Source organism: Miniopterus natalensis, chromosome 9 (assembly GCF_054644295.1).
Source record: "Miniopterus natalensis isolate mMinNat1 chromosome 9, mMinNat1.hap1, whole genome shotgun sequence".
Lineage (NCBI taxonomy): Eukaryota > Metazoa > Chordata > Mammalia > Chiroptera > Miniopteridae > Miniopterus > Miniopterus natalensis.
The window spans coordinates 32116474-32131328 of NC_142089.1; the positions used below are offsets into that span (position 1 = coordinate 32116474).

Here is a 14855-nt window from a genome sequence, read left to right on the forward strand (position 1 = left end):
GCTGCATGAATAGGTGGCCCAGACATCTATGTCACCCACCACCTTTGCACCAGTGCCTCTCCCTCAGCTCACCTATGGCTGCCTGAGAAGCTTTTTATATCCACCTTGAGGTGAAAAGAACCAAGCTTTGTTCCCAGGTAAGTCGGCTCAGTATGAGTGAGCAAGCCAAAAATAGACTGTGGCTGCACTGCAGTCCCACACAGCGGTGTCCTTGAAAGACAGCAGAGGGGAAAATCTTTCCAATGGAGAGCTTTGGATAGTGCACCTAGTCATCCACATTTTGTGGAAAGAAAAGAGGCCCAAGCTTAGAATATACATGGATCTCATGGGCAGCGGTGAATAGTTTGTCTGCTTAGCTAGGCATCTGGAAGGAATAAGATTGGAAAATTAGGGGACAAGGAAATCTGGGGTAGAGGCATGTGGTTCGGCCTATGAGAGTGGACACTAAGTGTGAAGGTCATTATATTCCATGTTAATACCACCAGGTTACATACCACAGAATAAGCACTAAACAGCCACAGATATGCAGTTGACATCAGCCAGCCTCTATTGAAGAGCTGGCACAGTGGGTGCATAAACAGTAACCATGGACGCATAGAAAGAAAGTATGTCTGGGACCCATAGTGTGGGCTCACACTCGCCAAGACTGATCTAGCTATTGCTGATGCTGAGTGTTCAGCCTGCCAGTTCCAGAGACCAACTATGAGTCTCAGATACATCTCCATCCCTTGAGGAGAACAACCAGCCACTTGACAAGTTGATTATATTAAACCCTTTCCACCCTGGAAAGAGCCGCAATTCATTTTCACTGGAGTAGACGTAGTCCAGATATTGCTTTGTTTGTAGGGCTTTATCCAGCACAACTCTCTAAGGGTTCACAGAGTGATCTGCTGGCTTGGGATCCTATGTGACTACACCACGAGAGGTGAAGCAGTGGACACAGGCCATGCAATCCACTTGTCCTTCCATGCACTGCAGTGTCCTTAAGCTGCCAGTTTGGAACTAGCTGTTGAAGGCACAGTGAGGCACCAGCTCAGAAACTGCAACAATAGGGTGCCATCCTTCAGGATGCAGCATACATTCTAAATCAAAGACCATTATGCAGAACTTTGTCTCCAATGGGTAGAATACGTGGGTCCAGGAACCAGGGGATGAAAGCAGGAATGGCCTCACTCTGACCATCACTCCAGAAAGCATTTGTGCTTTCTGTTCCACAGTTCTGGGTTCTGTAGGTTTAGAGATCCTAGTTCCCAAGCAATATTACTGTTGAGCTTTTAGCTGTGACTGCACCTGGGTACTTTGAGCAGAGTCACCATTCTTTCAGGCATAATTAATGCTGTTTATTAGGAGGAGGTAAGGCACTTTTAAGCAGTGGAAGGCAGAGAGATATATCTTTGATACTCAGTTGATCCATTTGGAGATGTCTTGGTACTCCCTTGTTGAATATTTATGGTAAATCAACAAGAGCGAGGGCCATAGCCTAGAAAGATGTGGTAACCACAGGCTCAGACCCCTCCTCAGGTTGGATGGTCTAGATCATGCCACCCTGTAAGTCACTAAGGCAAGAGAGGTGCTGGCTGAGGGTAAGGGGGATTGAGAATGGATAGTAGGAGAGGGAGATGATGAATATCAGGTGTGGCCTCAAGACCAGTCATGGTGGTGGGGGGTGTACTTTGTCCACTAACTTTTCTCTGTAAGTTTCCCCCAGGAAAAGAGGCCCTCCAGAACCCTGGAAGCTGCCCTCAGAGCTTAAACGAAGAAGTGGAGCTCTGTGGCACAAGGTATGGACTATAATCGATGCCATCCTGCACTGCCTAGACTGATCCCCTACCGCCAGTACTGATGGACCTGTTCCCTCTCAGCCAGCTACCCTCACTGGGAATTTCCCTCAGCTGAAATTTCTTCATCCAGTTTCCCTTATTGTTAACATCTAACATTAATATGGTATATTTTTCAAAATTAAAAATCCACTATGGGTACATTCTGTTAACTCCCAAACTTCATTCAGACTTCACCAGTTTTTTCACTAATGCCCTTTTTCTGTCCCAGGATTCAATCTAGGATCCCACATTGCATTTACTCCCAGATTGTTTTTTCACAGCGAATATAAATATCACACACACATATATATTTTTTAATGCAGAAAACATAAAAACAACTGTGCTGTGTGAGAACAAATTATATGATTCGCAAGATTTTTCTCTACAGCCCTTCATGACTACCTCTGAGTAGGATAATCATTGGCTTATTACTATTCAACTAGTAACTTGAGACAAGCTATTTTAGCTCTTCAGGCCTCAATTTCCCCATGTGAATAAAAGAATGAATGCGCCCAGCAGGGTGTGGCTCAGCGGTTGAGCACCGACCTAGGATCCAAGCAATCAGGGTTCGATTCCCGATCAGGGCACATGCCCAGGTTGGGGGCTTGATCCCCAGTTGGGGGTGTCCAGGAGGCAGCCGATCAATGACTCTCCCATCATTGATGTTTCTATCTCTCTCTCCCTCTCCTTTCCTCTCTCTGAAATCAATAAAGACATACTTTTTTAAAAAAAAGAAGGAATGCATCATGAAATAGTCTCAGAGGTGAAGCAGGGAATGCTTATAGGAGTACAGGTATCTCTTTTGACCTATTAATAGACCTTAAGTTCTTAATGGCAAGGGTTATCGTCTCTTATTTATATTGGAAAATGAACCTGGAGCTAATAGCCTTTGAGAACATCACATAAACATAATCAATATTTATATCCCCTATCACAACCCCAAATAGTTCCCTGGCCCTACTCTTTCACCTAAGGGGATTTGATGTTCCTGTTCATTTCTGTTCCAGGATTCAGTCCAGGATACCACATTGCACGTAAGTCACCATGCCTCTCCAGTCTTCTCTGCTCTGTGACAGTTTCTCAGTATTTATTTGTTTCCCATGATCTTGACAGTCTTTTCCCATTTTCCTCAGATTTTTCTCCAGTGTCTGAAATCTACCCTGAGGCCTGGCATTCAAGGCTCTGCCCTATGAAGCATCTGCTGACCTCTTTGGCCTCATTCTAATCCCTCTCATCTGCCTATATACTACGGCCACACTGGTGTCCTATCACCACCATGAATGAAAATGCTTCAGGAATAGCTCCCTCCTCCATGTGATGCCCTGTGATAGGCTCCAGGCCACTGAGATGAACCAGGTAAGGACTCCGTATCAGGGCTCACAGTCAAGGATCCATAGCAGTCTGGCATAATGAAGGGATGAGTAGGGGACTGTGGGAGCAGAGTGGAGGGAGGGCCTAACTATGCGTAGAGGGGCCTGGTCTGGAATCAGAAAGGCTTTGCAAAGATGCTGCTTTTTAAGCTGGGCTTTGACAGGGGTATAGGAGTTTAACAGGTAGTGAATGGGAGAAGTGGTATGTCAGGTACAAAGAAAGGTATGTGTGTGCAAGCCGGAGGCATGTCAAAGAACAGGACAATAAGAAATATAATGTGCCCGGCCGGGCATGGCTCAGCGGTTGAGCGTCGACCTAGGATCCAGGTGATCGGGGTTCAATTCCCGGTCAGGGCACATGCCTGGGTTGCAGGCTTGATCAATGACTCTCTCATCATTGATGTTTCTATCTCTCTCTCTCTCCCTCTCCTTTCCTCTCTCTGAAATCAATAAAGATGTATTTTAAAAAAAAAAAGTATAATGTGTCTGGAGCTGTGGTAGGCAGTTAGACAGACATGAACAGAGCAAGGACAGTGGACCAGGTACAGAATGTCACCAGGGCTGAAAGCCCTGGGTGCCTAGCAAAGGACAATTATAGGGTGGGACCTTGCCCCAGGGTGACTTTTCCTCCCCTAGCATATCACTAGCCCCGAGGTTTGGATCCCCTGACCTTTACTCCCTATAGATAACATCTAGGCCTCAGTTGTATTTCAGCTCCAGGCCCAGAAAAGGAAAAAACGAGACCAGCAACCCCATGGCTGACCTCAGGACCAGCTACGTTGGATAATGACCTCCTGCCCTGGCACTGACCAATCAATCAGTGGAGGTGTAGACCCTGAAAGGACACATCTGGAACAGTGCTCAATATTCTATTGAGGTCCTGCCTTGGGACTGCCCCTAAAATCTCCACCCTTAAAACCCCCTAGGACAGAGGACTCAGTGTGCTTTCCCTCCCAGGAGCATGCCCCCCCCCCCAGCTGGTTGAGTTACCATTACCTTCCTCAGTCCCAAGCTCCAAGGGCCCTTCCTTTGCCTCTATAACTTGTTTCTTCAGCCCATTTCTTCTATGGATTACTTCTTCTACCTCTATGATCTTCTAAATAAACGTTCTCTTATAGTTTGGGTCTTCACTGTGAATTCTTTCCCGCCAGAACTCAAGTACTGAGGTTTGAACCCGGGTTTGGCCTTACCCCACCAGTCTAGCATGTGGTGCAGTTCCCACCACCTACAACAGAGCCAAAGTGCAGGAAGGAAGAATGTGAGACAGGAGAGCGAGGTGGGGGCCAGTCTGTGAGGGGCCTGAATTCTGTGCTGGGAATTTCTACTTGGGAAATTTTAAAGATTTTGAGATAAAGAAACACCTAAGTAAAATAGGTGCAGTATCAGGGCTTACTACGTGGGTAACTTCATCAGCAAATACTGAGTAACTGTAACACATCGGGCACTATTTATTTGTTTCCCCCTCTACCTTAATGTGTACTCCAGGGTGGGGACTGTGTCTGAGTCATTTCTGTGTCCCCAGCACAGAGTCTGGCACAGAGCAGGAATTCATTACATGTACACTGAGTGAATTAGAAGACCAAGTGAGACTCATGCCTGGGTCCTGCTCAAGATCTCACCATGCAGGAAAGCCCTCCCCCAGCCATGGGTTTCTCATGGTTCTGAATTTGGTACCCGGGCAGGAAATCTCTATACATGCAAGAGGCTGTCCCCTCCTGCCTGACTCAGAGAGCACGGCTCCCTGAGGAAGCACTATAGATTTGATTGCTTCAGAGCCAGAAAATGCATGGCCCACCAGAGGTGCACTTCAGAGGTAAGCAGCCCATGTGGCCATGGGGGACATGATTGGAGGGCAGCCCACAAGGCAAAATGCATCTCACATTGTCACAGGGGGACCCAGGCCAGTACTTGAGCTGATAAAATATCAAGATTTTTGAAAGGTATTTTGGGGAGGATGTTTGGCACAGAAGAGTCAACACAGTCAAAACCCCAACCACCAGGTAATGAGCTCCTGCTACATCCTAGAGACTAGGGTAGGTACTCTACCCTCTTTATCTTACTCTCACAGTTACCTCCAAAATCCATACTCATCTCCTGCCCCCAGTGCCAGAGCCTCTTACTTCGTCTCCTTGGAGGTGCTCTTGTCCCTCCTGTGATCAATTCTCCACCTAGCAGTCAGAGTGAACATCTAAAACACATTTCAGGTCATCTCGCTCCCTGCACTTCGTCTCCTTGGAGGTGCTCTTGTCCCTCCTGTATCAATTCTCCACCTAGCAGTCAGAGTGAACATCTAAAACACGTTTCAGGTCATCTCGCTCCCTGCACAAAGCTCTCCAGTGGCCCACATCACACCAAGTCCTTACAGTGGCCTACGAGGTCCTACATGGTTTTGTTTTTTTTTTAATGTATCTTTATTGATTTCAGAGAGAGGAAGGGAGAGGGAGAGAGAGAGAAACATCAATGACGAGAGTCACTGATGGGCTGCCTCCTGCACGCCCCCGGCCGGGAGCTGAGCCCACAACCCTGGCATGTGCCCTGACCGGGAATCAAGCCGCGATCTCCTGAATCCTAGGTCGATGCTCAACAGCTGAGCCATGCCTGGCGGTCCTAACATGTCTTGACCTCTGGTACTGTCTCCATCTTCACTCCTACCCCTGGCTAGGCCTGCTCTGGCCCCTGTCCCTCAGACTTGCCACTGTTTCTTATGCTTGGCACACTGCCGATCCCGTGCTGACTCCTTGTTTTTCATGTGTCACCTCCTCAGATAGGTCTTCCCTGGACTTCCTCTCTAACGAGGCCCTCACCCCCCCAACTCTCTCTGAGACATCAGTGCTTGCTTTCTTCACAGGATTTAACACCATCTGAACTCATCATACTCATTTATTTTTCTGCTTCCCCCACCAGAGCACACCCTTCATGGGAGCAGCAACCTTGTCTGTGTCGTCTCCCCTTGCTCCCCTGGGAGGACCCCATACATATGTGCTGAATGAATGTGTGAGTGAACAAATGAATGACTCCCTCTCCACACCTCCAGGCTGGCCCACAAGGACCCATGCAGCCAAGCAGCACAGTCTACGATACCAAGCAAAGCTAACCCCACGTGTGTGGACTGACAGATGGTGCAGAGTCCTGTGAGCTGAGGCTCTGCTTTTATTAGTCTGAGTTGCTTTTGCTTGAAATAGGATTAGCATAAAAACCATCCCAGACAAGTGGATAAGGTAAAGCTCTGTTAGTTACATTCAGATTTTGTTTTCCTGCCACAATCCAGAACCATACTTTTGCTGGGTTAGTCCAATTCATGGCTAAGGGTGCTGCTCAGAGAGGTCAAATGGGATGGGAGTGGGCAGGGTCACACACAAAATCCTCAGTTCCCTGTTCTTCCAGTCCTCGCTCCCAATTGACCTCCAGAGTGACCTCTTTAACCCATAAAATCTAACCTTACCACACCAGGCAGAAAGCCTTTTACCGGCCCCCATTGTTCCAGGATAAAGCCCAAATGCCTTTTAACAATGAAAATAAAGATGTGACGGTGGTAGCTGCCACATACCTCCTACAACTCTCACAGCAGCCCTGGAAGGCAGATGAGTATCATTATCCTCATTTGTCAAATGAAAATCTGATGGCTCAGAGGTTCAATGACTTGCCCAAGGTCACTCAGCCAGCGGGTTGCAGAGACAGGTCTCAAGACAGGCTGCGGACTTACGTGCATTCAAGGCCCTTCCTGACCAGGCCCTCCTCCCTCCCCAGCAGAGGTGCCCTGCTGCCCCAGGTGCCCAGGCATCAGCCTCGCCTGACTCAGCGAGGAGCCAAGTCAAAGGCAGGTGTTTCCCCTCGAAACTCCTAGTTTCTAACTAAGAAGCATCACTTGCTTTAGCCTCTTCCTCTTCAGCTCCATCAAGGAGCATTTAGCTTTTGGGGGGAATCATTTTCCAAAAGAAACAGTTCTTAAAAACTGCTTTAGAATAATATGTATAATAATGAAAACTAACATTTATAGAGTATTAAGTGTCAAGACTCTGCAAAGTACTTTACATGCATTTCTCAGGTTTTGAAATTCCATTTATTTATTTGAATAAAGAACACCCTACACATGACTTTTTAAATAATTACAAAGAGGGCCCCGGCTGGTGTGGCCCGGTTGGTTGGGCATCGTTCCGTGCACTGAAAGGCTGCAGGTTCCATTCCTGGCCAGGACACATGTCCAGGCTGTGGGCTCAATCCCCGGTAGGGAGCGTGCAGGAGGCAGGCAATCAATGTTCTGCTCTCACATCAATATTTCTCTCTCCCTCTCCCTTCCTCTCTCTCTAAAAAAATAATCAATAAACAAATCTTTTTTAAAAAAATTACAAAAAGGTATATGGTGGAAAGCAAGTCTCCCTCCACTGGACTCCTGTCTCCCATTACCCCCTCTACCCTGAACCACACTGTGACCAGTTCCTTGGATGTCCTGCAGAATCCATGAATTACTGCTCTTATTTAATCCTCTCAATAGCCCTTTGAGATAGGTATTATTATCCTTGTATTATATATCAGAAAGCAGGTTCAGAGACAGGAAGCCACTTATTCAAGGTCACACAGCTTCAAGTGGCATGGCTGGGATTTTGCCCCAGATGGGCTACCCCTAAAGCTCATGTGTGTTCTCACCCCAGTCCCCCTGCCTCCCACAGGAGGGGAGAATTGGAAAGTTGAGCTGAGAATCATATGCTGGGCAGTCGGCTAGAGCTGCTTGCAACAAAGAATTCAAACTTGGGCCTCAGTGATAAATTATGACCTGCCACAGACCTTCGAGGCTATTGACGAATCGTCGAGACCTGAATATTCCAATCCCTCTAGTCATCAGTTCTGTTCTTTCCTGCTTTCCTGCACATTCATGCCCTTGGTGTGTCCTTCGAAGGCACCAGCTCTGACAAGCTCCTCAGTGTAAATAAGGAGATGAGAGACGGAACAGAGAGAACACACTGGGCAGCTGTAAAGCCCAGGTTATGTCAACTCCGCCCCTCTGGCCTGCATGGCTGGGGTGGGTCATGTCATCTCTCTGTGCCTCAGTGTCTTCACCTGTAAGATTTTCATAATTACATCTAACTTAAAAGGTCTGAGGATCCTCAAGTGAGGTAATGGAGGCCAAATGACGAGTTGCAAAGCACCATGCAAATAGTATGATTTCCAATAACAATAAAAAGCTGGGGTGAATCTGAGAGCCTCTATGGAGAAACAGCTGACTAAATTAACACCTATTGACCGTTCACGTCTTTCCGTCCAACCCACCAACCTGCCTTTGCCAAATCTTTCACAGTTTACCAAATCCTTTTTGTCTGTTGCCTTGTTATCCTTGCCCAAGCCCTGAGAGGCAGAATTTGGCAGGAATTGTCACCCCTGCTTTACAGATGAGGAAACTGAGGTTCTAAGAGGGGAAATACCTTGTCCAAGGTCCCAGAGCGAGTGAGAGGCGGTGTGGTCCTCACCCGGCCCTGTCACTGCCCTGCCCTCACCCATGGGATAGAGCCTATGCTTCTTAGCCTGGCATTTGAGGCTCACCAGGATCTGGCCTTACCTCCCTCCTCAGGTCCATCTCTCAGCACTCAGCCCCTCCAAGCGTATCATCATTCCTCAAACATGCAATGCCCTTTCTCAGCCCCTTGTCTTCTTACCCATGTTCCCCCTGCCAAGCTGCCTGGGGGGTCTCCTGTCCATCCTTCATCAATTCCTCCTACAGTCCCCATGACAGGTTTCTGAGACGTAAGTTTTTGTTGTTTTCCTCACTGCCATATTGACCAATTTGCAGAGTGATTCAGGGCCCAGGCTCTGGAGTCAAATGACCTGAGTTTAAATCCTGGCTCAGCTACTTACTAGCTGAGTGATACTGAGGGAGTCACTTAACCTCTCTGTGCCATGACATATTCTCGACTATATCCTGGGATTGTTGTGAGGAGTAAACAATACATGTAAAACAATAATCATAGGGTCTGGCCCAGAATTAGTGCTCAGTATTAGCTACTGTTACTTTCTCTTATTTGTATTCCGGGATGCCTACCCTCTCCCAGTCCCTGAGCCCCAAGCTGACTCAGATTCAGCATTTCGCCTCAGAACCCATGGGAGGAGAGAGGCACATCAGCACTCCATGGCAACACATTCATTCAGGCTAAGTCACTGTTTTGCTTAAACCATCCTATGCCCCTCTTCATGGGCTCTGAGGAGCAAACCCCATTCTGCAACCACTCCTTTCCACCCCCAGGGGTGGCCTGGGTCCTTGTGCCCCCCACCCTGTTGAGTGTCTCCTCGATGGGGAATGGCTTTGCCAGCTCCCCCTCCTCTCTAGAGATAGGCTGCTCCCAGAGAGCAAGGAAGAGCAGCTGCCGTACAATTTATCTCCCTGGGCTGCTTCCCCAGCAGAGATTTACAGGCCATGCCTGTCACAGTGACCCTGCAGGCTCAGTTACAGATCTGCTTCCAGGCTAGACTGGGGCAGGCACTTGTGTAGGTTTGCCAAGCAGTCCCGAGAGAGCCACAGGGCCTGTCAAGCCTGAGACCTCAGCACGGGACCCATTCAGCTGCCTTGCTTGTCACCCATGAGGAAACAGGCCAGAGATGGGGAGACACATTCAAAGTTCCCACCAGGGAAAATGCATCCAGTGTGAAGTCTAATGCGGGCCTCCGAGTACCATCGAGGGAGCTTATTTTACTGTATGTGAGTGTTTGAGGGTCTGTAGCCAGCAAGACCCTCCACTGGGTGAGGCACAGGGCGTCCTCTGACCCTCCGGGCTAAGCTAGGTTCCCAGGAAGTTGTCTCCACAGCACCTGTCGTTTCTCCTCTGTCACACTCACTCATCTAGGGAGACTTGACTAGTCCAGTTCACCCAGGACCGCCCTAATTTTAAAACTGAAAGTCCCATGTCTCGGGAGCCCCTCAGTCCTGAGCAAACCAGGACAACTGGTCGCCTTTCACTTACCTCTGTCTTAAGGATGTAGTCGGTGTCTGTCCCCCCTAGCCCATGGCAGTAGGTTTAAAGAGTCAGGGGAAGGAGAGGGATGCCAGGCAGATTTAGGGACTGGTTAGGGATGTTGGAGGAGAACCTCAGGGAAGCATTTTGGATCTTTTTCCTGCTGGGAAACTGGCACAACCCAGATGTAGGGGCTCAGTCAGGCTCCGGGTGGTTTGGCCCCTGGGTCCCCCAGGCCACTCTTCCGCATCACCATGGCTTTCTCTCCAGGGAGGCCCTGGGTTTCCTGCGATGCCGTGGATCCCTCCTCCTGGCCCCACAAGGTGGCGCTATGCCCAACACCAGCCCAGGCCTCTGCCCAGCGGGCAGAGGGACCTGGAGAGCTGTCGGCCAACCCTCTCTCCAAAGCCTGGGCGTTCAAAACCCAGCTGGTGGAAGGAGACACTCCAAGCCACCCACAGCACACAAGAGCTTTCTCTCTCACTAGGCATATAGAGACCCTGACACACTCTCCTGCCCACACAGACCCCTAAATACCCCAACACTGACAGCCCTGCAGGAGCAAGCTCTATGGAGCTGGGAGAGACCTGAGGGATCATCACTCCTGGTCCCCTCCAGAGAGAGAGCACGCACACACACTCACACACGCACATGCACATGCATACACACGGGAATTCCCCTGCACATGAGCACACGCACTAGCTGCCCCTGCAGTGAGGTGACCCTTTCCCTCACCCTGCCTGCATGGAGGTCCCAGCTCCCTCTCAGCCTCCCTTTCTCCACCACCCCAGCCGTGCCTCCTCACAGCCCTGTGGTGGGGATCAAATGAGATCCTGGAGGAGATAGGGTTTCATAGCGAAGCAGGTGGGGCACACATGAAGGTACAGTGGGTGTAACATTAGACACACACATGTAAGTATGCAAGCACACCTGCACAAGCAGCAACACAAGCTCCTCGCACCTGTGCCCCAGCCACACTCAGGGGAACTCCTGTCCAGCCCACATGTGTGAAAGTCAGCACAGGAACACACAGCATACAAATTCGCATGCTGCCCAGAACTGCTGGCCTAGTCTGGACACCAGACAGACACCCAGTGGGCCCCTCCCTTCCAGCATCTCTTTCTTCTATGAAAGAGCTGGCAAAGAGGGCCAGCGCCCAGACAGGGTTTCCCCAAACCTCCAGACTGGCCCCCAGCCATCCTCAAGTTCAGCTCTGGCTGGAAATTCTCACCCTGGCCGTGGTTCTAGCCCCCTCTCCACTGAATGTGCAATCTCAGACCAGTCCTTTCCCTTGCTGGTCCCTCCCCTGCTCCTGGACCATCCTCTCTCAGACCTGAAGGTGTCTGGGGGTAGGGCTTCCAGTAAGAGACTTGGGCAGTGAGGGGCACGCTGGGCGAGAGGGTCTAAATTGGAACTCCCTCTCCACCTCTGCCTCTGGGCGACTTGGGCACCCTGATGAGCCTCCAGGGGTGACCCTGTTCGTAAGGAGCCAGCACAGGGCCTGCTATGCCAGAGGGACATAGGAAATCTTTGCTTCCTTTAGGATAGTCATAATTTGTGGTGGAGATCACATGGAGCAGACAGACTGTGTGAAAGAAAGGGTTTCCACACCCTGACAGAGCTGGAGACTCCTGGTGACAGGGAGCTGCATCCCCAGGGAAGGAAGGGCCAGTCTCAGAGCCGACCTGACTCCCCCCCACCTACCCTACCCTTGGCCTGGCTCCAGCACTTCAAGCCCTGTTTCTCTGCTGGGTGTAAGCAAGTCCAGGAAGGAGTGGGCTTCCAGGAACACAGGGCTGTGGCCTGGACTTATTTGTGTGTGCATCTGTGTGCCCCTGTGTGTGTGTGCACACATGTGCAGGAGGGCATCTCTCTATGTAGCCGAGAGTGTGTGCAAAATCTCTTAAACGAGCCTGTGGCTTAGGTCTGAATCCCAAAGACACTTATGGGCTTTGTGAGCTTATCCAAGTTCTTCACCTCTCTGTGCCTCGGATCCCTCATTTATAAAATGGAGATTATGATGGTAATAAAAACGAGATACTAGAACAGGCCTCACAGGGTAAAGAGACGATGCAGGTAAAAGCAGTTAGCAGAGCACCTGTGGCACATGGTAGGCGTTCAGAAAACTGTTAGCTGTTGTTTTATGTAATGCAGCTGGCACTGAGCACTCATTCATTCATTCCTTTTTCTTCATTCACTAACTCCACCTCTGTGCTGGACGCTAAGGACACAGAAATGATCTACTGTAGGCAGGGTCGCTGACCTCCAGGAGCTTCCAGATAATGGGGGAGACTCCGAACACCAACAGTGACAGCAGAGATGTTAGGAGAGGCAGCTGGGAGACAAAGCAAAGGAGAAGGGGGCCCCTGGGAAAGGAGGATGACAACTCCGCATGTCCCCACACTCCCTGTGCACCAGCCACGCTGTAGTACTCCCTGTTCCTGAACTGTCCACCTGCTTTCCTACCTCCAGGCCTTTGCTCACGCTGTTCCCTCTGCCCTGAAAGCCCTTCTCCCCAGCCCCCTCCTTTCTGCCTGGTGACTCTTTTGCATCTTTGAAAGACTCGGCTCAATGGCACCTCCTCTGTCCCACTCAGACCTAATGGCTCTTGGCTTTACCCACCGCATTCATCAGAGACTAGCTATTTAACTGATGTGTGGTCAACACGTGCAGCTTCCTGGGGCTACTTGCTTCTAATTTTAGTCACACATCGCTGTGTGACCTTGAGTACATCGCTTCACTTCTCAGGCCTCAGTTTCCCCCTCTGTAAAGTGGGTGACATCTTCTCAGGACAGGTGTGAGGATCAAAGGGCAGAATGTTTGTGGGGAAAGCACTCTGCAAACTGTAAAAGGCTGGGCACCTGTCCAGGGGAGTTTTTATTCAAACAGCTTCCTGGCCTATCCTGCATATGAGCCAAAAGGTGTGTGCACCCCACAGGCCCGGGCTGCATGTACCTGGAGCTCAGGAGTGGGGCAGTTTCTGTTTGAGGTTTGTTTGTGTTTGATTTCAAAGACAGGGAAACTCCCTGGCCCAGGTGATATGGGCGGGACCTGGTCAACATTGTTGCCAGGGGAATCCCTAGGGTGGGGGGCCCTGACTACCACCCTAGGTGGTCAGGTGGAAACTCACCCCCCAGAAAGGAGACAGGGCAGTGAAATTGTGCTGCAGGGACAGAGTGTCCTTTGGAGTTAGGTGGCATGAATGTGATTCTGGCTCTTCTGGGTGACCTTAGACCAATCCCCTTCTCTGGGGCTTCAGCTGTAAAGCCAGCGTGCAGGAGTTAGGATTTTGGGGAGCCCCTTATACCCCAAAGGAGACCTGGGGGCACCAAATGGGGACCAAGAGCTCACATGGCCACTGTGAGCCAGACCCTGTCTCTACCTGCCTTTCTGGCCTTGTCACTTCCATGCTCTCGTCCCACTCTGTGCTGACCCATGTGGTGAGCTTAGGGTTCCCTTGAGACTCCCAAATCTTTCATCTCCAAATGTGCCTTGCCTGAAATGCCCTTCCTCCCCTCCCTCTCTCCCCTTGAATGCCCTGTTCTATGTCTACTCATCCCCCAGGACTCGCCCAGCATCACCTCTGATTCCTGATTTCAGCCGGCTATCTGCTGGTTCCTGCAGAACCCCAGTGATACGGTCCCTTGTGTGCCTTAAGGCTGGTTTTTCACCCCCAGACCATTAGCTCCTGGAGGGAGGGGCCGTGCCTGAGCCTGTCTACATGTCCATGAAGAGGGCAGCTCAGAGAAGACACTGGGAAACGTCCCAAAGTACCAACACCGCCACACTCGCAGGGTTGAAGGAATGGAATTGCACCAAACTCACACATTCATTCGCGGGCTTGCTCCCGCATTCACCCACACTCAGGGAGGGCTCGTGTGCCAGGCTCTGGTGGGGTGGACAAGGGGAAAACTGCCTTCATGGAGCTAGCACCACAGTGAGGGGACCGGGCATGAAGGAGCAAAAGCGAACACAGCCGTCACACCGTTTCAGATGGTGGTACGTTCCATGAGGGAGATAAAGTAAGCCCAAGGGGGAGCAAAGTGACAGGCGTGGGGTGTGAGGATACGCGGTCAGGGGGCCCGTGGTCAGAGGAGGATGTGGAGCCAGGCCGGGCAGTGCTCCAGCGCAAGGACATTCCACCAGAGGGCCCAGCAGGTGGAGAGGCTGGGAGAGGGTGGGACAACCTCAGCCCATGAGAAGCAGCAGGGAGCGGGAGGCTGGGCAGGCTGAGTGTGGGGACTCGTGGGAGATGGGGTGGGGCTTGCTTTCTTGTCAGGCCCCTTCCAGCTCTGGGACTTGAGGACTCCTCAGCGAAGCCCTTGTCGGCCCGGCCTATCAGCCAACCACTTCCTGAGTGGCCCAGGTGAAGGCACCATACAGGGTGCTCTCCCCGTGTTCCCTCAGTCCTCATAATGACCTTGTGAGGAGGGTCTTTCTCCCCACATTCCACATATAAAGAAACAGAGGCTCAGAGAGGCTGAGCAACCTGCCCAAGGTCACACAGAGTCAGGGAAAGAACTGGAAATGAACCCAGGTCTGCCTGATCTGCAGTCCAGAGGTGCTTTCCCAGGGCCAGCACATCCATTTGCCAAGGGCTTCCTCATCAGTAACACTGGCCCGAGGGGATAGGCTGGAAGGAGGACCCCAAGCTCCCAGCTGGGAGTAGGCATGTCCCAAGACGACACAGCCAATGCGGAGGGAGCTGGGATTCAAGCCTGGCTCCT

The 14855-nt window shown here is 50.7% G+C and overlaps 1 long non-coding RNA gene across 1 annotated transcript; it reads left to right on the forward strand.

The window, feature by feature from the left end:
• Positions 1-1599: 1599 nt before the first annotated feature.
• LOC107542494 (uncharacterized) lies at positions 1600-3227 on the forward strand. The gene is made up of 3 exons (XR_001603720.2): positions 1600-1781; positions 2828-2854; positions 2954-3227. It is a non-coding gene; the product is annotated as an uncharacterized LOC107542494 (long non-coding RNA).
• The last annotated feature ends 11628 nt before the right edge of the window (positions 3228-14855 follow it).